This window comes from Colletes gigas, unplaced genomic scaffold, assembly GCF_013123115.1.
Source record: "Colletes gigas isolate AHSC1104 unplaced genomic scaffold, ASM1312311v1 Colletes_gigas_Sc00013, whole genome shotgun sequence".
In the NCBI taxonomy this organism is placed as follows: Eukaryota; Metazoa; Arthropoda; class Insecta; order Hymenoptera; family Colletidae; genus Colletes; species Colletes gigas.
Window position 1 is genome coordinate 1155801 of NW_025106642.1, and position 25073 is coordinate 1180873.

Consider the following 25073-nt stretch of genomic DNA (forward strand, 5'->3'; position numbering starts at 1 on the left):
ATAATTTTTCCAGGGTGATTTGAAACTTTTCAATTTCGCCGAAAAATTTCAGGGGAATAGGTCAACGCCTGGTCAGGCATTTTCAGTAATTAATTTTTTTCTCGAAAGTGTGTAGGATTTCAAGGGTATGTGTATCCAACAAAAATATTTGTAATGGACCCTCGCAACTAAAAATAAATTTTTTAGAACGATTAGAAAATTTTTCTTTTCGCCGAAACATTCTGGATAATTGGAGCTCTACTGTATATCGATTCGAAGAGAATTATTTATTATCATCAAGTTTATTAAAGATAACGACACGTTACACAGTGGAGGAGGAAAGGAAATTGGTAAAGGAAGATGCAAAAAGGATAAATTTAAAAGGGGAAATGGGAAGAAAATGGACGAGAGGGAAGTACAAAATGCAAAGTAGGAAATGAAGAACGGAAATTTAAGATTGGAAAATAGAAGAGGAGGATACAGTTTGGATAGTTGAAAGCTTCAACATTTTTTACCAATCTTAATAACTTAATGTTAATAAAAAAATAATTATAAAGAGGTAAATCGGTACGCGTTGCTTGCACGTAAACAATTTAACGGAGCAGAACGTCTTGAAAAGCGAGAGTGTCTTTTAAAACGAGTCTCTCGAGCGCACGTTAACTAATTTTATTCGAGTCTGGGAACGATTGGTGCGCTACGCGTAACAGCATTCTGAACGTATGAATCTCCGGGTCGTCTCTAAGGCGCGCGTATAAATTTTCTTCTTCGCGCGACTCCGAGGAGTCAAAGCAGCGTCTTAAAATAACGCAATCTTACCGTCATGAATACATTCACGAAAAAGTTCACGTAAAGAAGTTAGCGAAGCGTCCTTCACGTCAGTTGTTAATTTTATTGCACTCGGTTCTTAACGATACTGCGCCCGGCCACTTCATTGTGGAGGCCCGCATTACGGATTTCTTGAGCGTCTCTTCAAGGCTCAAAGGTTTGACGTTATATTTACGGGAGAAAAAAAATTACTCTCGCCCCCGCGGCTGGAGGGGGGGGGGCAGAGGGGGGTGGGGATTCATAAATAGCTTCATACCCGGCGCAGCGGAAACGTCTAAAGTGCACGCGAAAAAGTCTTACTTTGCGTACCCGCGTTCAACGATACCGTCGAGTATCTCCCCGGCCGGGATCGCGATTTACTTTAAAGCCTATTTCACGACGATTATGTATTTTCCGCGTGGGTCGAGTCGCGATTCAAAGGACGATTGCCGTGCTCGTTTCCCAGTAATCGATGCGCGCTTCCTGCTCCGAGATAAAAGTATCAGCGGTCGAACGCTTTCAGAAAGAAAAGCGAGGCAGAATTTTCTCGATATTAGTTTCCTACGCGTCGAAGTTTTTCACTTTGAACCGCTGAAACTTTCATTCCTTTTTAGAGAAATTTCGCTACAAATCGTTCCTGAGATTCGTGGCGGCATAGACACACATACGTAAACAGACTAGAAAAGGGGAAATAAATTAAAAAAAATTTAACTTTAAAAGTGTCTATCGTCCATAGATTTATCCAACATTTATTTCCCTTTATTTACGTGGGCGTTACTTCTGTTCAAGTCTCTCTCTGTTCAACGCTAACCATTTGGTCGGTCTGACGTCTACGTAATAGTCGGGTGAAACCTAGTTCCTCTTTACCCCGTCCAGTTGTCCGTAGTTACGTTTAGATAGCGAGAAAACAATATCCTGTCTCCTATCTTTCGTCTAGTTTCAAGGACTTGGTCCACGAAGCGGAATCGCACCAATCGAGGACAGAGGCTGCCTTCCGAGTACATTGTCTAGACTGACGATAGACCCTTATCGTTCCTCGACTTTCGAGCTCCCTGTTGAACTTTCCAGCTTTTCTTGCGAATCCGTCGTGCTCGCGTAAATAGCAATACGTTGTCGCGTCGAGGGACACCGGTTCGACAACAATTGGATTTGGTTATTTATAAGAACGGACCGTAATTGCTGGATCGCCCTGGAGTTCGTTTTAAAAAATGGTTTATAACAGTGGCGTTCGCGTGTGCGTGAAACGGGAACACGAGGCCGAACCAACGTAACGTATGGGCCGCGTGGTTTTTATGCATCTGCGGATGAATCGGTAAAGGCATTTTTCGGAACGCGAAGTGACAATAAATTATACGCGCTCGCTTCGACCGCGAGATATGCGCGCGATAAATTCGTCGGATAATCGTTCAGAATACCGGCGCCGGGCCAGAAAATAAAATTATCGGTTTCTTTCATCTCCGGCCCCTGTTTCCATCCGGCTGCAAGTTCGAACTATACCCGGTGCCACAATGTTTGACGCGATTAATGACTCGACGACAGATAATCGCCGCCGCGTAATATTTACGCCGTGACTAATTGACCGGCAATTAGCCTGTAACTGGCTAGCTGTTGATCCCGTGTACGCGTCCGCTAATTAGATCCGCTTTGTTTGCTAAGCTCCTTACGCGGAATCAGGCTTCACACATTTTTATATTTCCCCTTTAGGGTACTCCAAACGAATGCAATATGATTTTTTACATTGTTCGTATCGTTGCGTGATGGTTTGATACAGTCAAATGAATTTTTTAAGAATTTTTCTAAGCCTTCTTTCGATATTCAGTAGTAGGGATCGACGTTTGGTCAGACGCGGTAATTCAAGTAGTAAGGATACGTAATAAGTCGGACACACGCAGAAAACAGTCGACACCGATAGATTTGGACATTTCTAATGGAAGGTTCGCTCGAACGAGAAGCTCCTAGCATTCGTTAATTCGGTTAATTATCAACGCTACGGATTTTCCGGAAGTATCGCAAATTTAGTTACGTCACGTAGTTGGAAAGTACATGGCTTCCCGTGGATGATGAGCTCGCGTTCGCTAACCCAGTTGCGAGTTAAGCGACGAGGCTAGATTAGACGCAATAAATTATCCCCTGGTCAGCTTTAAACTAATTTACTGTTTTCGGTGTTATCACGAAGACGGTTGGAAATTGATAATTCGTAGATCTGACGTGTAAACTTTTGTTGCAGGACAATCGCCGACCTCTCCAGCGCTACGAACAATAGGTGAGTCGAAAAAAAGTCGTACTACTTTGACCCAGATCGGGTGGAGCGTTCCTATGAAAACGTCGCTTTAATGGCTCCCATAAGCAGCTTAGTTCCGTTGAGTTCAACCGCACATTATGGAAGAGCTTATAGAAACAATCAGGCGCGCAACAATTAAGGCGTTTCCTCGAAACGATCAGGGGGAAACTTTCGTTCTAATAACAACCCCCCGAACATCCATTGAATTTAATTCGTAAATAGCTCTCGGTTCCGGTAATATTATAATAGGAAACTTGCTACGGACTAACGGATCTGTCCTGGTAAATATTATAATTAGGTGGTTTCCACGGATATCCCGAATTATTGGCGTAGGTGGCCACGTGCAGCCGGTGATGAGCTTTCGGTTGGCCCGATCCACCCACCTGTTCGCGCTTACATCGTACAAAAACCGCGCTCGACGAGGGGACGGGGTGCTCTGGTTGTGTTTTTTTTAGAAACGACAGGAAACGCGATGGCCATTCTGCCGGAAAATCGAATATCGCTGATATCAACGCTATTGCAGCTATTGCCGCTATCAACGTTGAACGATCAAAGGCGCTTAGGTTACACTAGCCGTGAAAAATCCCGGAAATCTATGGAGAAAAGTCGTTTCATTCATAAAAACGCGATGTGTCGCGTTATCGTTTCGCCTCGATCCGGATATCAAGGGTTCCGCGCCGTCGTGTGGAACGATACGGATCCAGCCATCTTTCTTCCCCGAAAAACGCATCTCGATACGCTAGACGAAAATAGAACACCCACAGCAGCCCACAGAAATAGTCAAGCAGTTGCAAACTTCGCTATACTTTCTATTTTTGTACGTATCTTTGCTTGATACAGCAATCCACGAGATCCTTAACACTGGTTCTCGTTCGCACCACTCCACTAATTCTCATCCCACCCATTCAGAGTCATCTGTTTCTACTCCGCTTCGTCATACTTCTACATTCCTACTTATACTCTCGTTACTAGAACTACAGTTCCCTCAGAAATCCGTGTTTCAGCAACCCTGGTACGCTTTCAAACCGTATCTTTTATTCACCTACCCTTTGCACTTCTCCTCCCTTTTAGTTTGATTTCATCGGTACTCGCGTGTTTAATTGTTTGCGCAACGTGCAGTCTGGGGATCTGGCTCCTCGTTACACAAATTATTATTTACATATTAACACGTTTCACGCGTTCGCGTCATACCGATATTTCGTAATAATACCGTTGTTATCTCGGTAACCATTAAACCATCGGGTTTTATTATACGGTTGAGCGATTAGGCGTTGGCGTTATGGTCGTCTCGCTACGTGCATCCCCCTTTCGTCCCGAATGCGTTCGCCTCCGTTGGTTGGCACAGAGGCCGCATCGCCCCGAGCTACGTCGTAGCTTACAGTTCCGCTGTTTGTCTTCAGCTGTGAGCTTTTGTGTTTGTGCAAGCTCTGCCCACGGTATCCACAGCTGGGTCCGACCATCCACCCTCCGCCTCCCCCCCCCCTGCCGGACGTCCTGTATTTGTTTAATTTTTTACCCGCTGTCCGCGGACCCACCGTGCAGTCCAAATGCTTAATTACCGTGAGCCTCGCGCATCGTTGCACGCCTTTTAAAAATGTTTCCTCAAGGAGAAACTGCGTCAGGATTTCTGCCCGCCGGGGACGGTGTTTTACCGCAGTAAATCATATAGTTGGCGTCCTGCTCCCAACGTTTCCGGGACGAGGAACCGCGAATATCGATTCCGCGACGACGACGATACGTTTCTTTCGCCCAGAGATGATAATACGAGGTCACTGGGAGAATATCAGAGATGGATCTTACCTTTTCCCCAACGATTAACTTTTTGATGTCATCTTCAAAGAATTTCGGAGAATTACCAGGTCTACGAGGGTGGAAAACCTTGTGTCGATGGCGTTAAAAAGTTACACGGGGCTGGATGACGTTTGGCGAGGGTAGTTTTTGCAATTAGCGATATCAGCCGCGTAAACCGACACGCCTGGTGATCGAGGGGTATACGCGGCGTTGTTTATGCGCACCTTCCAGCACCGTGGCCCCCGCAGCTGGCGTTCCGCCAAATTTCCACAGGCTCGCCTCTATCTCCAGCCCCACCCCCCCCCCTCCCGTTGCTTTTTTCTCGCTCCGTCTCCCCCTTTTCACCTTTTTCGCCCCCGATTTCCCGCGACCGCCCTCCAGCGAGCCGCGAGAGGTCTATGTATATCGACGCCCACGGCCAGACGCGTTATCAAACGATTTATATCGGTGTTTTGGAAAATTTGTGGAGCCGGGCTTGCGACTGGCGTGGAACCGGGCAAAGCACTAAACGTTGCCCTGGCCAGGGAAAATGGATAACGAGAAGAGGGATCAGAGCCGTGGCTCGGCGGGCGCGTCGGGGTGGCGAGCCAAAAAGATATCGGGACTCTGCGTATTATCGCGTTTAATCTGTCCCCTTTCGCTGCAGTCTGTTTGCCCGCCACCCGACCTGGCGTTTATTCTTTAACGTTTCGGGGAAAAAGAGAGAAACGCTCGCCCGGTTATATCGCGCAACCGAGCTGAAATTCCTCCGGGTCTCGAACCGCACCAGGAAGGGTTGCTCGGAAAGAAGTTTTGCGGTTGCTTCTCTATAAAAAATAAACTCGACCGTCCTTACGATCGATCGTACATTTATTTTTTAACTTTGACTGTCTCTCGCCCTAGAAATTTAATTCGCCAGAGTTCGTTGACCTTCGAGAATGCATAGAACGAAAGCCAGTAAGAAAGAGGAAACTTTTAAAATGTTGTCCCCCCGTTGGGAAGAGATCGGATGAGAATCTGATCCCGAGCGGGAAATCTGGCCGTTCGTTAAGTGCAGTTTTTCCAGGTAGGAACGCGAGCAAGAGTCGAGACGGGGAGGTAGCGCGAGACGATTGCATAAAGGACGGTTGCGAGAGAGCGGTTGGGTTCTTCGGGGAATCCCGGAGTGGGGAACGCGGACTGTAACGTCGTGGAACAAAGCGCGGAATGAGCTGAAATAATTGGCAATTAGAAAACCGAGCCGGATATTAACATTATCTCGGCCGCGGAAGGATCCGGCGTTCGACGTTCGCGGCCGGGTTTCTTTTGTGGGAATGTTTTCCCGTCTGGTCGCGGGGAATCTCTGCCCGCGAGCAGTTACCGCGCACGTTCGCTCCTGATAACCGTACAAACTGTACCGAGATAAAGGATATTGTACCGCGACCGGCGGGAAACTCGAACCGTTTCACCGCGAACAATTATCGTTTCAACTTTTAAGATCGACCACCATGATTCTCGCACTGGACGCGGGTAGATTTCTTAAAAAACGTCGTTGGTTGGTTTATTCTATCAGCGGTGGTCCGTTGAAAATGTTTTCCAAGACCATGGACGAAACTTCGGAAAAATACCTGTTCATCCGGCGAATTTCATATTTATAAGGCGAAGTGGGGTGGTGGTTCTCGAAATTTGAAGTTTCATTCATATTTTGTCTCGACTATAAACTCGCAACAACCAGACGGATATTAAAGGCGCATCGGGAATATGCGCGTCGCGGGCACCGAGTCTCCCGCGTAAGATTTTCTATCGCGGACGAGAAACTTCGCTTAATGTAAACACGTTCGAGATAAACAGCTCCTGGAGATACGGGCCGGTGGATTTTAAATAAGCCGCGGCGCGGGAGCGGTTCTCTCGCCGGTGCTTTTCAGCGCGCGCGCGCCGCCCTTTCGCGTTATGAAAATAGCGCGATTCCGCCGGAGGAGCTGAATAGAGCCTCGGGGAGAAAGACGGAGTCCACCGGAGGCGGGACGAGTTGTTCTTTTAATTTCGCACGGAAGACAGCTGAATTTAAGCGATACCGTAATTCGAATCCTCCGCGTGTCCTTTCGCCCGCCTCTACCCCCCGGATCCTTCATCAGCCCTTTAACCAGGATTTGTTTCGTTTCTTTTATAACCTGCGGTTCTTCGGCCCCTCGCTCCTGGGCTTTTCCCTCGGTCGCGTAATCTCGAACCCCCTCGACCTGGCTTCCCGCTCTCCGAGCTCACGATTAAATCATAACGTATTTATTAAATCCGTCTCGGTTTCACTTCGATAAATATTCAAGCGGACCGGGGACAAAGGGCCGAATAAATGGCGGGACGGAAAAAGTTCGTTACGACCGCGATTAAATACGGGTAATCGCGGACCAAACAGGAAACGATACGGAGAACAAATTCCTGGATCGGAAGATTTATTAACCCTTACGTATAGAAAATAAACGACTTCGACCGATCTAGAAAGAGCTTCTTCCCTATATTCTTGATTTCCAGGTATTTCTTGTTGTTTCCAGTTTCATTTTTTGCCAGAAATAATGTATATCTAGTCCGTTTGCCCGTATCTTTTTTATCAGCGCGAATTTCACGGTTCCAGTGCATTTTATACGTTCGATATTCCAATGCCCGCGGTGGTTTATATTTGCAGCAAGCTGTTTTTCGAACGGGAGGGTCCTGTCATTTTGGGTATCGTTCGGCGAATGATTTTTTCAATATTGTTGTGCCCGGCTGTGTAGCCCATGTTGATCAATACGGTGCATCCCAGCTATCGGCCGATTATTTCAGATATCATGTTCAACGTTTATCCTGTGTCGTGTTTTTAAATAAAAATTTTGTTTCGACGGTGTACTCCTTTTTACGTTATCAAACGTTATTGTGCGCTTTGTGCATTACTTCGAACGTTCTGGTCGCTGCTTTTACTTTCAAGCCTAAACTTTCGCTCTGGAGTCACTCGGTAAAAGTTGAATTATATACGTATTACCAAAAATAATTATTTGGTTTATCATTAAATTCCATGGAATATTTGCATTAAACGAAAACTGCCAGATTAATTCGAAACTGTGCAACAGTACCACAGAGAATAAACAATGGCTGCTGTTCAACGAGATTAAACAGATTTGTGCAATGTATTCGCTGGAATGCATCACGAGAGCTCGAATCCATGCCAAAGCAAGCTATCTGTACTCGATACGAGTGGAGAGACATTCAGAAACACCATTTGTTGCAATTTGAACCTTGGCTGCACTATGTGGCTTTTGATGACGGTGTCGAATAAAACAATGTAACACAAAGTCAACGATACAATGATCGAACCGGTGAACCAAATGCGTCAAACATCGAAACGAAATACCAAAATTATTCCTTGCCCTTTCCTTGTGCAGAAATTCTTCAAAGATTATTCGCACTATCGATGATTACAAAATCAGTTAATATTGCTGAAATTCAAGCCTCCATTGATATATACATTACACATAATTAATTAATTAAATTATGATATTACTTTATTCGTATTATCCAAGTATCAATACGTTACAATATCTCGATGGTTACATTGTGGATAGCTCGCTTTAACGTCAACGTTTCCCATATTTAAAACAAATAACGAGTAATCGAGTTAATTAGTTTTATTAAATCCTCGTATTTTACAGGATACCTTGGCTATCGATCGAGGCTCGCGATTGTTTCAGAAAACGACAGGGCCCCATCGAAGTAATTAGTTCCAGGCTCCGGCGAGCCACGATACGGTATCGATCTTCCATCAGCCGGCGATTTTACGTCGCGAACGGTGTCTTTTTGAGCGAGGATTCTTTCTTCTTCGGGGCAGAGAGCGCGTCAGCCCGACAACGGTCCAATCGATGACGCGATTTTATCTTTGGCCGCGCGTTTAATAATGCATAAGGAAAGAGGAGTGTTTGCGAAACGGTCGCATTTCCAGCCGGGGTCTGGCCGCCCTTCGATCGGAAAAAGCACGTTCGTATTAATTAGAAGACGGCTAATTGGAATTAAATCGACGCGCGTTTAGCGGGCAGGGAAGCGGAACGCTTCGGAAGGAAGAATTACGGAGAAGTACGACTTCTCCGCAGGGTTTCATCGTGGATCCGATGCGTACTCGCGATCCTCGTTCCCTCTGGAGCGCATTGTCAATATTTAAGGGATCGAACGATTCATCGAAGACATCCTAGGAATTAATACGAGAGGACCCTTTCTATTCGCCGCGGCGACCGGCGGATCGGCTTAATTGAGCAGAATGAAAATGGAAGCTCCCTCGGGGACTTTTATTATTTAAACGAGTATCGCGGTACACAGTGCCCGAACCTGCTTTGAACGAGGAATTAAATGGGACGGCACGCTATGCAACTTTCATGAACCTAGTCTTTTAAGTGTCGCGCGTTGATACTTTAAATTTTACAATCCTTCCCTAAAGTTCTCCACTCTCTCTCGAACTACAGTTTACGTTTCGTTTACGCTCGAAATTGTTTGCAATTAGGAGTTTTTTTAAGGCTCGATCCCCATCGATCCTCCGATTTCAAGCTCCGCGCGAAATTAGAGTCGATACCAGCGTGCCGTGCGCCGATTACGTTTAACGGAGTCGAATGCGGTATTTGCGGGCTTCTTGAAATTGCTTGCGATATTCATAGTCGCTGGTTCGCTGAACGTTTTGTAGCAGCGACAATACCAAGGTTTAACGATTATTCTTCGCGGGTCAGAATCGCGACATGATCTCGACAACGCTAATAAAAGAGCAACAACTCGCCAACAAGAACCCAATAATTTAGTCCTATTGCGATTACTAGCGACCGGGAATTTTCATTTATTTTCTTATTTTCGACTCGGGGCAAGAAGCAACTTTTTCCCTTTCTTAGAAACGTCTAGCACGTTATTTTTGGTCGTTGAATAGAACCGCGGGGGTGGGAGTTTTTCGCACCTGGCGGAGAATCGACGGTGGCCGAAGGACTCGATTTATTATCTCGCGGCGGAGTCGTCCGTTCTGCGAATGAATCGCTCGGTCGCAACTTTTTCGCGAGGCCCTCGGAGAACAAAGCTCCGACTATGGATTCGGTGATCCGAGGGACAATAGAATTAATGGCCGCCGAGAAAGCGATAGACGGGAGCACCGGGGGAGGATTTTTTTCCCACCCGGTGTCCAGCAGCGTCACGGCGAAGTCTCGGAAACCTGGCTGAAAATATTCGCCTGCGGACTTGCATTAAAGTTGCCACATAAAGATTTTACCGTGGAATATTTTAGGATTCTCGAAAAATAAATTATTACTCCCTCTGTTATTCCAAGACCGAAAATAGCTAGGTTTACTTCGTTAATTTCAGTTCGATCTCCTTTTTCAATCGTTTCTGTTTATCTTGTGAAAATTTGAAACCTTATCGATAAATGATGTCTGCTCCGCGACCCACTTTCGATCCGGAGCGATATAAAGTACGGTTATGCAGTATTGAAAGGAATATTGATCGAACGAAAGGTTGCGAAACATAAATGAATTGTTTCGTATCGTTCTATATTCGCGTCAACTTTTTCCTTTTATCGTTTTCGTATGCAGAATCGGTTCTCGCGTGTAATAGGGCACGATGTATAGCGTTCCAAGGGTTTCGTTATTTTTTTTCAGGTTCGTCTATAACAGTCCTCGATGCATTAGCGAAGCATTTCAACGTTATTAGTGAACGTTGCGCGAATGATGGGCTTTAGATGCCTCCGTAATTAATAATGGAGTGGATTCGGATCTGGATTGCGCAGACCAAGCAACCGATCGTCCCTGTTCTATCCATTTAGCAGCGAACCACCAATACATAGTCTAGCTCCTCGGTCGGACCGAGACAGAGCATAAAATTAATTATCTTTAAATCACGAATTGCAGTCAAGTTATATCCGAATTATACGTTCGTTGGAAATCCCAATAATGAACCGATCTTGCTTCGAAGGCTTATACGATATCGCGAATTTTATCGTTAGACTGTCGTTTCGAATATAATCGTAGCAACTTTTTTATTCGTAGCAACAGTCTCCAACAGTGTTTCTTAAAAGATTGTTACAGATACCCTGGAGCAAACCATTAATAAAAATCAGTCCATACACTTCTCGTGGAGATAATGCACGCCATTTTGCCGGGTATAAAGGTTCGACAGGTGCATTTTTCATTCCATACTTCGTCTTTTATGCCCGTCGCACTGTTATCCATGAACATATCTCGAAACCATTGGGAACATTGCACGATTCGACGGGAATATCGAGTTAAAATCTGCAACGAAAGAACAAGTGATCGTTGAACCCGTAGATTAGTTCTATTTTGGAAATCTAAATTTAAGAAACCATTGTAAACGTCGTCGATTCGATGGGAATATCGTGGCTGAAATTAAGCAACACACGGGTTATAAAGCGTGCACGAGAAGCAGAGCGAAGGCGGCAAAAGGTTTCGTTCCCGTTTCTCTTTTTCCTCCCACAAAGAGATTTTCTATATTGGAATGGATTGCTTCGCGGTCGTCGAGCGCACCGAGAAATTTTAATCCAGTCTTTTGCGGAGATAATTATCGAACGAATAAGCGAATCCGTTGCAGCGAATAAAATGACTCCGGTCTCGTTTGTAAAAAAAAAAAAAATCCCCCGCCTCTAATTGCAGCGATTCTCATTTGCCCCGTACGAACGATTTAACGCGACGGCTGACTCGCTGGAATAAAATGTGTATTTCGAACACACGCGAAATTAAAACTGTTCGAACCGGGGGTGTGGGTACCCTAAGCTATTTGTATCGATCGATTTTCGTCGCGGCACGGTTAACTGGAAATTTCGGACCAATTACGGGCAGCGCGTACAAAAGTCTTGATTACCGCGGGAGGAAATCAAATTCCTTCGCGCCAATTGGACCTTTCTTCCCGTCCGGGAAAAGTTCGGCATTCGTGGGCTCGTGGAGAAGTTTATTGATGAAGGTGCCTGGAACTTCGAAACTAGGTCGTCCCGGGGTATATGAATAAATGTCACATAATATTTCCAAACCGTTTCGCGCCAATTCTTAAAAAAAAATAGTGTTACAAATTAGATTTAGCGCTAATACTTTCGTGATGATTAAAAGGACGATATTCTTTCTTTTTCCATGGGAGAAACGCGAACCAGGTACACAGAAACGCAGACCGTTGTGATAGAATGGTCGAATCGATACGCGCAACAAATAGCTTTTATTTAATTTGCGGCGGCCGCGTACGATATGCGTGCATATTGCGTTATAGTGTTTTCGACCAATTGCTTTAGAATTTCTTTGATATACGAAATTGCAGTAGTAACAGAATTACAAAATTACGTACACTATCGTTGGAAAGATAGTGCAATAGTGATTTAATTCTGAAAAGTACTTGATCCTTACTCGATAATACTCGCCAGCGTTGTATTTCGTTTCACGCACTTGAATATATTTTCTTAAGAATGGTTCCGGCAGCCTCTCAAAGGGATTCATGGTTCAGGAACGTTAAAAGCCTCTGGGCTGACGCGACGTCCCGCCATTTTCTCCCCCTTCTTTCTCGGCATAAACACCGGCGTTCCTTCAATATTTCCTCCGACGAGAGTCATTCTGTCCAAAGACATCCGCAGAGAGTCGAAACTCGGTCCGGGAAACCGGGCAGAATCGTATTCGGGTCAGCGGGGATTGCTTTCGACCCGACGAGCTAACGGCGTTCAGCGAACAAACGGGTTCGCGGACGCTGCGATTCGCGAGTCGACTCCTCGACGCGTGAAAGGCTGCTCCGGATGTATTCGGTAAAAAATAAAAAGAGATTCTGAAACGCACAGAGCACCTTCCGAACCAAAATCGTAAAGAAATGTTTTTGGCCTGGAGATCGTAAGGATTGGGGTAGGCTGGGGTTAAGAATGGCGGCGATTAGAGGCCTTGGGGGGGCGGTTGTATAGGAGCGATCGGGCGAACGGCCGCCGTTTAATCCGACGGAACAACCGCAATCGGATTTCGGTGGCAACGATTATGCCGTGTCCGGACCGCAAAGGCGCTTTGGGCTCCGAATGCACGGACTGGGGGTGAGTTTTGGCCGGCAAGTGGGGCGAAGACACTCGAAGCATCGTTCACAGGCTGACGAGCGAGGCACGTTAATGGCGGTGTTTTACCGGGAGCAGCGCGAGAATCCGTACGACGTGTGTGTACGGCCGGACAAGAAGCAGCTCGACTGGCTGCGCGGATAATTATGCGGCAGTTTCCAATTACGAGCGACGCCCGAACGAGCCCGGTTGCCTGCCGGCAGGAACCTGCTATCCGTTCCCGAACCAAAGTCAAGCTCTTCTTCGTCGGAAGAGTCTGGCTCTCTCGCGAGAATCGTTAGCCAACAAGACCTACAGGACTATTGATCTTCGTGGCAGCCATAACGTATCCGCGGGTCACAGGGCATATTATTTTCCCCGTGAAATTACGTCGATCGTGCATAGTTCCGTCTTCTCTTCGAAGGCTCGCGATCGAACGGATATTCGAAAAATATTTAAGTCTTTCGAAGAAAGAAACTGTACTACCGGTGTAAAACGAAACTCGGGGCTTTCTTCGCGGCAAAAGAGCTCGCAAATGTCTGTTCTGCTCAACGTTTCGTGGCGAACGGGGTTTCCGCGACAATGAACCGTCGAATTCTATGCTACGACGCGGGGCAAAAGATCTCGTCCGGTCTTGAACATTTTTAGTTCTTGGAACCTCGATCTTTATTCCATCCGTATTGTTTAAACTACGACAAAAGATTCAAACTATCTTCTAGGAGAGAAACAGGCTGTGATACTAATCTAAGTTTGCACAGTTTCCATCCGGGAGACGCGATGGCATAATATCTTGCCCGTGTGTTCATTAACCGATCCTAGACGAAAGCTTGCACACGTCGAATACATTTACCGACACTTTGATCCCTGGATTAGTAATAAAGAATCATTTCTATTTCTTTGGAAGACGATGACACTCGACAACGTCTCTGTTTCTTCTTCTTACCACGGTGGCTATTTCCGGAGTGTTCAGACATTCAAGTTCATAAATGATTCGCCCAATTTTACTTGTTACCTTTCCATTTTTAATTGTTATCGCCACGCTGTTCCATCTATTCTTCGAAACGTTGACGTTTTACGGAGGGTTGTTTCTTCCGACGCGCTTTTATACTTCGGGCCATCAACCGGTTTAACGCGAATGTTTTCCAGCGAGCGTTTCGGCGATTGGAATTCGAACGACGCGGTCGCATTCCTTCGCCGGGCCAAGTTTCATTCCACGTCCCTTTTGTTTCTCGCCGCGACGTACCTTTAGGCCGTCCGTGTATGTACGTCGTCAAGTGTCACGCGATAACCGCTGAAAACGAAAGAGAGAAGGCGCGTGCAGGCTGTTCTCGACACCGTTGGAAATTCGGCGCAATTTCAACGTTTTCGCGAAACGTGGCCCCGGACTACGGGAACCATTAAACGCGGAAAAGGGTAGAAAAAACACAGGCTTCGGGGGAGGGAAAAAAGTATTCGATCGAACGAGTCGACGCGACTACAGCAACAGTTATTGGCATATGCATTAGGGGCAGGATACGCTATTGTACACGCGCGAAAGAAATCGGATGGAAGAGTTAACGTTATTCGACCCGAAATAACGTCGCTATAATAAATATTTTCGTTTGTCGATGAAATACGGGATGACCCGTCGCGAACAAAAATTTCGCGTAAAAATGTTTAATCTCAACTTGTACAGAAGTAACAACGACACGCTAAATAATAAAAGAGTTATGTTAGAAAAGCGGGACATGTGGAGAGGTCGACAGTCCTCGTCGGTCGTTGCGCCGAGACGAGCACAGCGAGTGTGTCTCGTCGCTATTTTTAAAACCTAGATTGCTTTCTATCGGGATCGTAATTATAGAGCAATGACTGCTGCAAATAGCTGCAGCCATTTATCGTTGGGAAAATTCTGAAAAGCAGGTGGAAACATCGATAAATTCGTTTCCCGATCCTAATGCGGATAAACGACGAGCATCGCGGAGACAAGTTTCGCTTCAGGGTCAGGCGCGAATAAAATCAATTGTAAATCAAACCCCGGAACCAGTGGCCATAAATCTGGTTTCGGTAATATCGTAACTTTATTCCGCGTTTTATTTCGTCAACACGGTTTCCCCGCATCCGTTCAGCGTTCCATTTCCCGCGAACTTTGTCCGCCGAGCGAATTCTGCGTCAATTTCGATTTCCGCTTATTTCCACGTAACGACTCTGCCCTCCGCTCGAAAGTTCCGACGTGAAATTGTCTCTGACCACGATCGAGCTTAACGCGAATTTCTACAGGAGTGGGGGGAAAAATAGCAGCGATCTGATTAGCAACCGGGAACCACGTCACCGATCGACCCGAAGTCACAGCTGACGCGAACATCGTCTAAACAGGAAGTGGGGATCCTCGGGACGCTAGTCGGACATCAGAAGTTTCGAACCAAGATGTCTAATCCATATTCCAACGAGGGATGAAATTTACTGCTTTAATAACGCCGTGTTAAACTTAACGCAAATCCCATAACGAATTGCAGATAACAGACTGCCCGTGGACGGTGTCTGCACGAAGGGGGAGGAAATGGTCCACCGACCCGTGGGACAATAAAGTTTTCGATTCTGATTCGTTGAAATAGTAGAGCGTCCCAATAACGTTGGGATTTATGACCGCGATGACGTTGTCTGCAACTCGGTGCGAATCTTATCAACGATTCTAAATGATTTAAGACGCCACTTGAGCAACGTCGCTAATTCCCATCCTCCCGGAGATGAAATTTGCTGCTTTAATAACCGCGTTACGACAGACTACAAATTGTTCAATTATCGTTGGACAATGTTACTGTTGACACGACCCATTGTCTCGTTAGACGTTGAGCTTCATCCTGCATTACACGGGGATGCTACTTTGTTCCGGAAGTCCCGAGCCAACAGACAGAGGAACAAAAGCCTTCTACTCCATATCCTATTCTACCGAGAATACATTTTTACTCGCTTCAAGCAGAGAGAAATGTAAAATCTTAGAGTTTCCCGTAGTTTTTTCTCGTAAGAACTGAGCCAACATTAACCTTAGTCTTGTTAGGAACGACCCTTTAATTCGAGGCGCGAGACGCCACTTTGGTTCAAGGAGTTTCGGGGTTAGGAAGTACACGAACTACGGTCCAACCCGTATCACAAAGACGAAATTTACTGGTTTAATAACGCTGCCTCGAACGTAACGTACGTCCGATGACAAATTGAAGACTTTTCTCCTTCTGTTCGAAAGGTGTTACGTCTGATGTAATTGCGGTCTACGTAGAGCGTGACCTGTTTACTTCGCGGTGCACATAGACGCTACTTTGATTCCGTGAGATTCAAGCCGGCAACCACAACCGCGTAAGAAGTTCTAAGAAGACGTGACCCACATCCTTGGCGAGATGAAATTCACTCCTTTCATAACATTACCCTTCGAGTTAACGTACGCTTAACAACAAATTCGCTACCACCCTGCCAGAATCGTGACCGACATAATCATATCCAAGACGGAGGACCAAAATATCGAAGAATCGATCTCCCAAATTCTTGTTCCGCCGCTAAGAACAACGAGTCGACAAACAGAATGCAAAGTATACCTTGCCAGAGATGAGATTTTCTATTTTAATAAAGCTGCCTTAAACCCAACGTAAATCTACGGTTTACAAGATTTTCGTAAACTCCGCCCGGAAGAATGTTTAGCCAGACATAACTGCAATCTTGTTACAAAGTAGTTTATCCCGTGACACAGCCAGACGGTAATTTGTTTTCGAAAGTATTTAACCAGGAAGCGAAGTCTTCCAGCTTAATAATACCGCGATAAACCGAACGCGAATCTAAAAACGGGCGGTAAGATTTTCGCAAATTTCTTCTAGACGAACGTTTCGTCTGGCGTAACCTCAATCTTGGTACAAAGTGGCCCTTTACCCCGTGACACGGTGAGATGCTACTTTGACTCCGGGAGTTTCAGGCTGGCGAGCACACGAGCCGGCCAAGTCTAATCCATATCATAGCCCGGGACGAAATTTACTACTTTAATAACCTCCTGTTAAACTTGACCTACATCTCGTGACAAATTACTCGTGCCTCGCGAACTTTATCTCCACGGAATCACGGTTTATACAATATCGACTCGACTACTTTATCTCGTACAACAGTGGAAACGTAATTACCACTTCTATCCTCAAACTTAGAAGAGAATAGATTTTTCCACGGATTGTTTCTGGACAAATATGCGTCTTCAACGAGTTCTACGACGTTTTAACGCGTTGACTGCCAGCCAAAGATTCTTCATTTTAGGCAATTGTAAACTACACAACTTAAAAGTTGTCGCAGTAGTTGCTTTCGTAATCCCATTCGAATTTACGAAGAGAATTCATTCAAATTCAGTCAAAGTGTTAAGAGACGTGTTAAATTGAAATAATTTATCGGAAAACGACAATTTTGAATTTAATTCCAAGGTACGGAGATATTGACACAAGGCTTATTAATCTGTTCAGAGCACAACATCCGCGAGTTTCTTCGCATTTAGAAAAGGGAAACTTTCCGACTGTTCATGGGCATTCAACCCCTAGAATGTGTTTTACGACGAAACTTTGTAAATGCTTTTACACCTTTACAACTTTGTACACAGTCTTCATCTTTAGACGTGTTTATTTATGATATTAACTATCCTCGCGCAGTACTCGTGGATTATGCTTTAACGCGCCCTACTTCTACGCGATGCTGCGTTGTCTTGTAACGTTAGCAATGTTCATATTTATTTTATCCGAATATACAAACTTACTTCCGTAATGGCTACGCACCATCGCTTCGAAGTAGACGTGGTTGCATAAAGACTATAATATTTCTATTTCGGTACTAAATACATTCGTTAGCATCCATTGTCCTCGACGTTTCCGGTTGCCCCGCAGACATTTCAGCCAACATAACTTCGGTCTTGCTTGTAGAGCCCGGCGGTAGAATTACCAACACCCGCGGTACAACTTCCAATTTAGGCGACTCCTAACTCCCGTTGCAAATTAAAAATAAATGAAACCGTGGTTCTCGAGTTCCAAGTAATATACAATCAACGAGATACAATTCTTTTTAATAAAAGAAAGCGTTACTATTTCTGTTCCATTGAATGAAAGAATACAATTTCCAGTCGTATCTCCGGAACGCGTTGATGTTTCAAATTAAGATTTCATCTGGTATTCTTGTGTTTTCTAATTCGTTTCAATTAATCGCCATACAGTGAGTGGTTCCTTTGAAACTGGTTCGATTCCAGGAGTTTCGGGGAACACACAATCCCGCCACGTCTAATCCATATCCTGGACGAAATTTACTACTTTAATAACACGGTGTTCCGCCCCTTGTGCGCGGCCACATTCGCGTGCTTACGCTTATGCATAAGGTGGTTGTAGCGACGCGCGCCACAACTTCCAACCAGCTCCAGTGTCCGACAGGCGGGAACCATTTCCGCGTATTTGGGTCAAGTTGTGCCCCGTTGTTTCTTGTCGACTCCCAACTCTGCAACCTGGTCGTCGTTGCCCCCAAAACGGTAAATCCGCAGCGACAACGTCGGGGAAAGTAGCATCCCTAATTTAAGTTCGCTCGAAAATTAAAAGATTACACGCAGCTCGAGACTATACGGGCTTGTTTCCTATGACTTTATAGCGAACGAGTTGTAACGATGTTTATTCTAAGAATTTCCTAATTACCCATTCTGGTCATAAATCTGAACTCGTTTGAAGGGAAACTTGTCGTGACTTTAATGGGAACTGTCGTTCGTTCGGTGCAGTCTTTTTGTCGAATAAATCTTGCGTGTTTCGGACCGGGTGATATTATAAAGGGTATTCCGCAGCAGAGGTGATTCCTCTCGGAAAAATTGATCGAAAATATGAAACAAAGTTCCATCGCGCGAGCCTTCATTTTCGAGAAAATCGATTCCCGCGAATATCGACGCGCTGAATATTCAACGACGAGGATTTCCAATGAGAATATGGGGGGCCCTCGGTTCTTTGACCAAAATTCGATTTTACGGGTCTCGTTGCGAACATCTGTCGGTATGTTAACGTAAAAAGACAATAAACGGAACGGTGTTCGGAGGTTTGCCAGGAAAGTTTATACGCGCAAAGGTATTTATTTGTCAGATCGTGCTATCTTGCTTCGCGGACGGTGTTTCAACGTTTGCGAAAGTCTTGGACGTTCAAATTTAGGAGCCACGTAATCCTAGAAGCGTTTAGATAAGATTTACTCGGCCGCATGGCCAAAAAGTGATCCCGGCAGAATTAACGGCAGAAATTTGTCAGTATAGCTCTTCCGACGCAGAGCTTACCACGCGACAAAACCCCGACCAGAGGGTGAAACTTTTTCTTTCGAGATAATTTTTTCGGACAACTACATAGATCAGGTCCGCTCGTACAACTACTTTCCCGAGGCTGTAACTTCGTTCCTTCTAAGCATAGCGACAGATAAGAACGCAGTCGTTCGTTCTCGTTTAACCAGATGAACCTTTGGAAAATCCTAAACGACCGAAGAGCAACATAAAATAAGGTGCACGGAATTCACAGCGGGAATTAAATACTCGTGCGAGTGTAATTAGAGAATCAGTTGCACGGAAAGAAAACCAAGAAACATTAATTTCCACTTCCGAGAACAGGCTCTATCCTGTTCCCGAATTTCTGAAAGGGAAAAATAGAAACTACCCCGGGGATAGCACGATCGTCACTGTTGACCCATCGCACACGGGAACTGATTAACACAGCCGAAAAAATTTAATTCGCGAATGGGAATGTATTTATTCGCTGTGGATCGAGGTCCTATCGCATACGAAAACTGATTAACACGGACGAAATAGTTTCTTTCGTGGACAGGGAAATATCTATTGACCGAGGTTTGAGGTTCCATCGCGAACGAAAACTGATTAACGCCGACGGAAATAATTTCTTTGGACGGAGAAATATCTATTAACTACGGATCGAAGTTCCACTGCATACAAAATGTGATTAACATCGAGGGACAAGTTTCATTCGGTGAAATGTGATTGATCTTGACGGTACAATTCCATGGGTACACACAAATGTGCCAAATTCCACTTTACGATACTTTTGCTACGACTTACGATATTTTAAATTAAGAAGTCCTTTCGTGAGAAATTATTTCAGCGATGTCCAAAACGAATCGAAGCGTGGGGAGCCGAAGAGGCTAATCGATTCCCAAAACAGCCATCGGAAGACATCGCAATCCTCGAGATTCATTAAATTAAACCCGTCTCGGGTGCAATCGAAGCAACATCATATTCAAGATACCCGAAATACTTCCCCCCTCGACGTGTAACCGACTTGGTTCGTATCCTTTGCTCCGTGGCCGAAAATAGAGCTGGACCGTCGGCGATCGATCCTCCAAAGACGGAATATCGAGGAAGATAAATGAAAACCGGTTGGCGGGATGGTTGGGCGAGCGTATCCCCGCCGATACACGGACATAAATTGCGAGGGTGCAGATTGGGGGGGCGGCGGTAACCGGTCTTTTATTTTCTTTAGCCTGGCGTGGGACGGTGACGGTCGTTGGAGCAACTCCCGGTAAGAAAAGAAAGAAAAACGGCGTGCCGCGTCGTGGAGGGAGTGTGGAAGGTAAGGTTAGGATGGATCCTGGATACATAACGTAACGGATGGACAGGCAAGCTAAGGCTGGATAGGTAAGGCTATACTCGAAAGCTAAACTACTTTGCCCCGGAGCGAGGCGGGGTTACGGAGGCTTGAGTGCTAGCCGCTTGTTCTGTAATCCAATAGAGACCCTAAGACCTTTCCGGCTCCACGGGCCAGCGTATAGGTACACGTGCAACCGAGTGTGCGTAACTCGCTATACAGAGCCCCGGATATCTATGGAAATTTCAATATGGCGGGGACCGAGTCTGCGCGTTTTTCCATCGAATGATGCCCGAAAGGCGAAAACAATCGGAGACGCTGTGTTTACGAACGTCTTGCCGCCGCTGGACGGCCAGAGGGTTGCGCGACGAGGATCGTTAAGGGCTTTCAAAGGGATCCGGAAGCAGCTGGGGAAAAATACCGGCGTTGCTGGCGTCTACGATGCTCGACGACGACGCTAAAGACCGTCGAACGGGAGAAAGTGATTGGACGACGTCGTTGCCTCGGAAACTTCCAAGACGCGACACCCTAAATATTCCATGCGATTAAAGCGATGGGAACGAGTGTTTTGGATGATAGTTAGGGGTAGATTTCGCGCCAAGGACCACCTATTTTTGTTTTATTTACCAGAGTTCAGAAGGGGTGAAATTCACCCTCGAATACTTTGCATTGATTTTTAACGATAAATAGAAATGCTCGTATCGAGCCTGAATGTATCGATGTTGTTGAAATACGCGTATCCATCATCGATAATCATTGATAGACGGAATGCCGCGATTAAAGCGATGGAACGAGTGTTTTAGATGATAGTTAGGGGTAGATTTCACACCAAGGACCATCTATTTTTGTTTTATTTACCAGAGTTCAGAAGGGGTGAAATTCACCCTCGAATACTTTGCATTGATTTTTAACGATAAATAGAAATGCTCGTATCGAGCCTGAATGTATCGATGTTGTTGAAATACGCGTATCCATAATCGATAATCGTTGATAAACGGAATGCCGTGATTGGAGGGTGCTATCGAAAATTTGGGAAATATGATACCCCGGGGCGGCGGGATCTTTTCAACCGTACCGTGGAAAAATATTCACGAGGGGGCGGTTTCGGGGATGGAGCAGCGACGTAACCCGAGAGTCTGATATAATGGGTACTATATCACTTAAGTCGGACGTTCCTTCTCTTTTTCCATCGCGGGCAGGAATTGAAACGCGCGGGAACGAGTTTAAATGAAAATTTGTTTGCATTATTTTCAACGATATACGCTCGAGGCGGCACCACGGTTCGTTCGTCGGTTTAATTTCCGAGTGATAGAATTTCATTACGAGCATGAACAGCGATTTAATCGGAATTTCGTCTTGGCCGTTCGCGAACGATCCGACGTTTCCGCGAAAATTTGCCGCCGTGTCAGGTTACCGAAATTTGTACGTGTGTATTTTAGCGATAAATAACGTCACATTTGTAAGGTCGTTCCGTGAGAGGAATGCTACTCGACCACCGCAAAAGAGATAATAACTCTTTAATGCTCACTCCGGCTCGTGCGCCGCATAAATCTAACCGGCGTTCCCCGAATATGCAAATAATCCCCATTATTGCAACATGTGCTCAAAAACGTTCGACGTAGCCCGTTCTTGTGGCCTCGCAAACCAGTTGGTTTTCATATTTTCTTCGTTATTCGTTTATTCGTCGACCATTGAATTCCCCTTTACGATCTTTCGCGCGATATCTTCTGTTAATAGCTATTTAATGCTCGATACCGTGATTACAGCTTATACATATATACGGAGTATTCGACCACCCCTGGGAGAAATTTTAATGAGAGATTCTAGAGGCCAAAATAAGACGAAAATCATGAATATCAATTTGTTGATTGAGGCTTCGTTAAAAAGTTAACAAAATTAAATTACAAAATTTCAAATCATTCTGGAAAAATTATTTTCGACTGCGGGGGTCCATTACAATCATTTTTGATGAATAGACATATCCCCGAAATCCTACGCACTTTCGAGAAAAAAATTAATTACTGAAAATTTCTGACCAGGCGTTGACCTATTCCCCTGAAATTTTTCGGCGAAAAAAAAAATTTCAAATCTTTCTGGAAAAATTATTTTCGATTGCGGGGGTCGATTAGAATCATTTTTGGTGAATAGACATATCCCCGAAATCCTAAGCACTTTCGAGAAAAAAATTCGTGTAGGTGCCCAAATTTTTCGGCAAAAAAAAAATTTCAAATCTTTCTGGAAAAATTATTTTCGATTGCGGGGGTCTATTAGAATTATTTTTGGTGAATAGACATATCCCCGAAATCCTACGCACTTTCGAGAAAAAAATTAATTACTGAAAATATCTGGCCAGGCGTTGGTCTATTCCCCTGAAATTTTTCGGCGAAATTGAAAGGTTACAAATCACTCTGGAAAAATTATTTTCGATTGCAGGGGTTGATTACAATCATTTTTGGTGAATAGACATATCCCCGAAATCCTACGCATTTTCGAGAAAAAAATTCGAGTAGGTGCCTAAATTTTTCGGCGAAAAAAAAAATTTCAAATCTTTCTGGAAAAATTATTTTCTATTGCGGGGGTCGATTAGAATCATTTTTGGTGAATAGACATATCCCCGAAATCCTACGCACTTTCGAGAAAAAAATTCGTGTAGGTGGACAAATTTGATAAATAAATTTTTAACGAATTGGTATTCTTGATTTTCGTCCTTTTTTGGTCTCTAGAATCTCCCGTTACAATTTTTCCCAGGGGTGGCCGAGCACCCTGTATATAAATTCAGAATCCAAAATAAAAAGAAACCCCCGGGATCGATACGACGAATTGGTATTAATGGTTCTTCCGCGGTTTGTATAATTTCATAGTACCGGAGGAGGTGGAAGATGATCTCGATAGTGGTTCGGAGCGAGAGAGGCGGTAAAATTCTCGTGAAAGGCATCGAATCTGAATTACATAGACAACAATCAAAGGCTCGGTGGTAGATCCCCGATAAGGGGGAGGGTCTTGCCGACAACCACGCTGGAATTCCCGGTATTAGAGGCCCATCTCACGTAGCAGCTCATCAGCAGTTGAATTGGCCACTCTGCCCTGGCATCGAGTTTTCTTGACCTGGAAAGTTCAAAACGGTGCTTCGTCCGGTACGTGTGATTACGGGACATGTCATACGAGGGTAATTTATTTCTCAGACGGTGCATCGTCGCGTCACTTATATTTTTAATAGCCCACGGTTCGAGCATCGCGCGTTCCGACGTTACAATTTCGTATAAACGCTCGTCGAAGGAGAGATATTGGAAGTTGCACGTATTTAGCAAACGGAAAAGTCGCGTTTCCGCTCGGTCGACCTATTTTCGTTCGGGCAAGAAGCGTCGTTTAATCGTTCGTTTCGAGATCAAAATCGGGAGTATCTTGATTTTTTTTCTCGACCGAACGGATATCAAATATCATTTTTATTAACGCGCGGAGCGATGTACGTTTCGCGCGAGAGAATTATCTCTCGAAGGGTGGTGCGGAACGGCTGCCATGGTAAAACAGTGCAACGGGGGTTGAAAGGTTGGCCCGTCGACTGGCCTCCGAGCGAGTGCCGATGTTACAGGGTGTTCTTCTATTGGTTGCCGTCGGTAAGGAAGGAACGTGGCTACGTTAGGGGTGGTTGTTGCCAGTCGAGTCTTTTCCAAGTCGTTTCGTGGGGTTGGAGCTGGGGTTGGACTCATAGGATGGGGCTAGTGGTACCGAACTCGCGTCGCGAGATTATCGAACTGCGTAAACGGCTCTGCGGTTACTAGGAATTTTATTCGAGGGGGTAGTCACCCTTATTTTGGTCTATTTTTATTCGTACGAATCGACTAGGTCCAATAACCTCCAAATTTTGCATGATATTTCTAAATCCTTTCGTTTTGTCGCTGTTCAAGGTTCTTGTGCACCCTTTCGGGAGATTTAAATAATAATATATTAAAAATTTACTTCTGAGATCATCGTACTGGTGCACGAACAGTTCGCTGATAGTCGACGAAGGCGCGTTTAGGTTAAATCGCCGGCTGGGGATTCCAGGATCGTCCTCGACGAGGAACGGAATGGCGCGAGCGGATCAATCGGATCGCGGTAAAGTCGGAGCGGCTGATTTCGCGCCGCGCCTTTTAGTACGACGATGCCCATAAAAGCTCGAACGCGAGCCTCGTCGTTCCGTGGTATCGATCTAGCTTCTCGCGGTTGCGGATATTCTTGCGCGTGTCTCTGCGGCGCTCGAACCGCCTCGTAAATGCCACGATTTACCGCGTTCTCTCCTTACCGGTCCAAGTAGTCGCTACCTACGTTCAGTCAGACGGCTGACGGTCTGACTATGCGTTTACCCTATCGAATTGCAGCGCTTCTATTAAACGTAGAAAACGTTCAATACTTTTCCAAGACATTAAACAAATCTATTTAATCTGTTCGAGTCCTGATTATTATCAGATAAACAACGATCGATCGTCAGGTAACGATTGAAATTTTTATTTACGAACAAAGTAACACCGAAAATACTCCACTTCCTTTTATTTATTAATTTACTAGCGTTCGCTATATTGTAAATGTAAATTTTACCATAATATTTGCGAGATCGAGCGTAGTAAAATACCAGCGG

General features: G+C 45.1%; 1 protein-coding gene across 1 annotated transcript in view; it reads left to right on the forward strand.

The window, feature by feature from the left end:
* Positions 1-25073, forward strand: part of LOC122399470 — a 374300-nt gene that overhangs the window by 169669 nt on the left and 179558 nt on the right. Inside the window, exon 2 of the mRNA XM_043400169.1 lies at positions 3011-3046. The gene's annotated coding sequence lies outside the window, so the exon portion shown is untranslated. The remainder of the gene's footprint in view (positions 1-3010; positions 3047-25073) is intronic.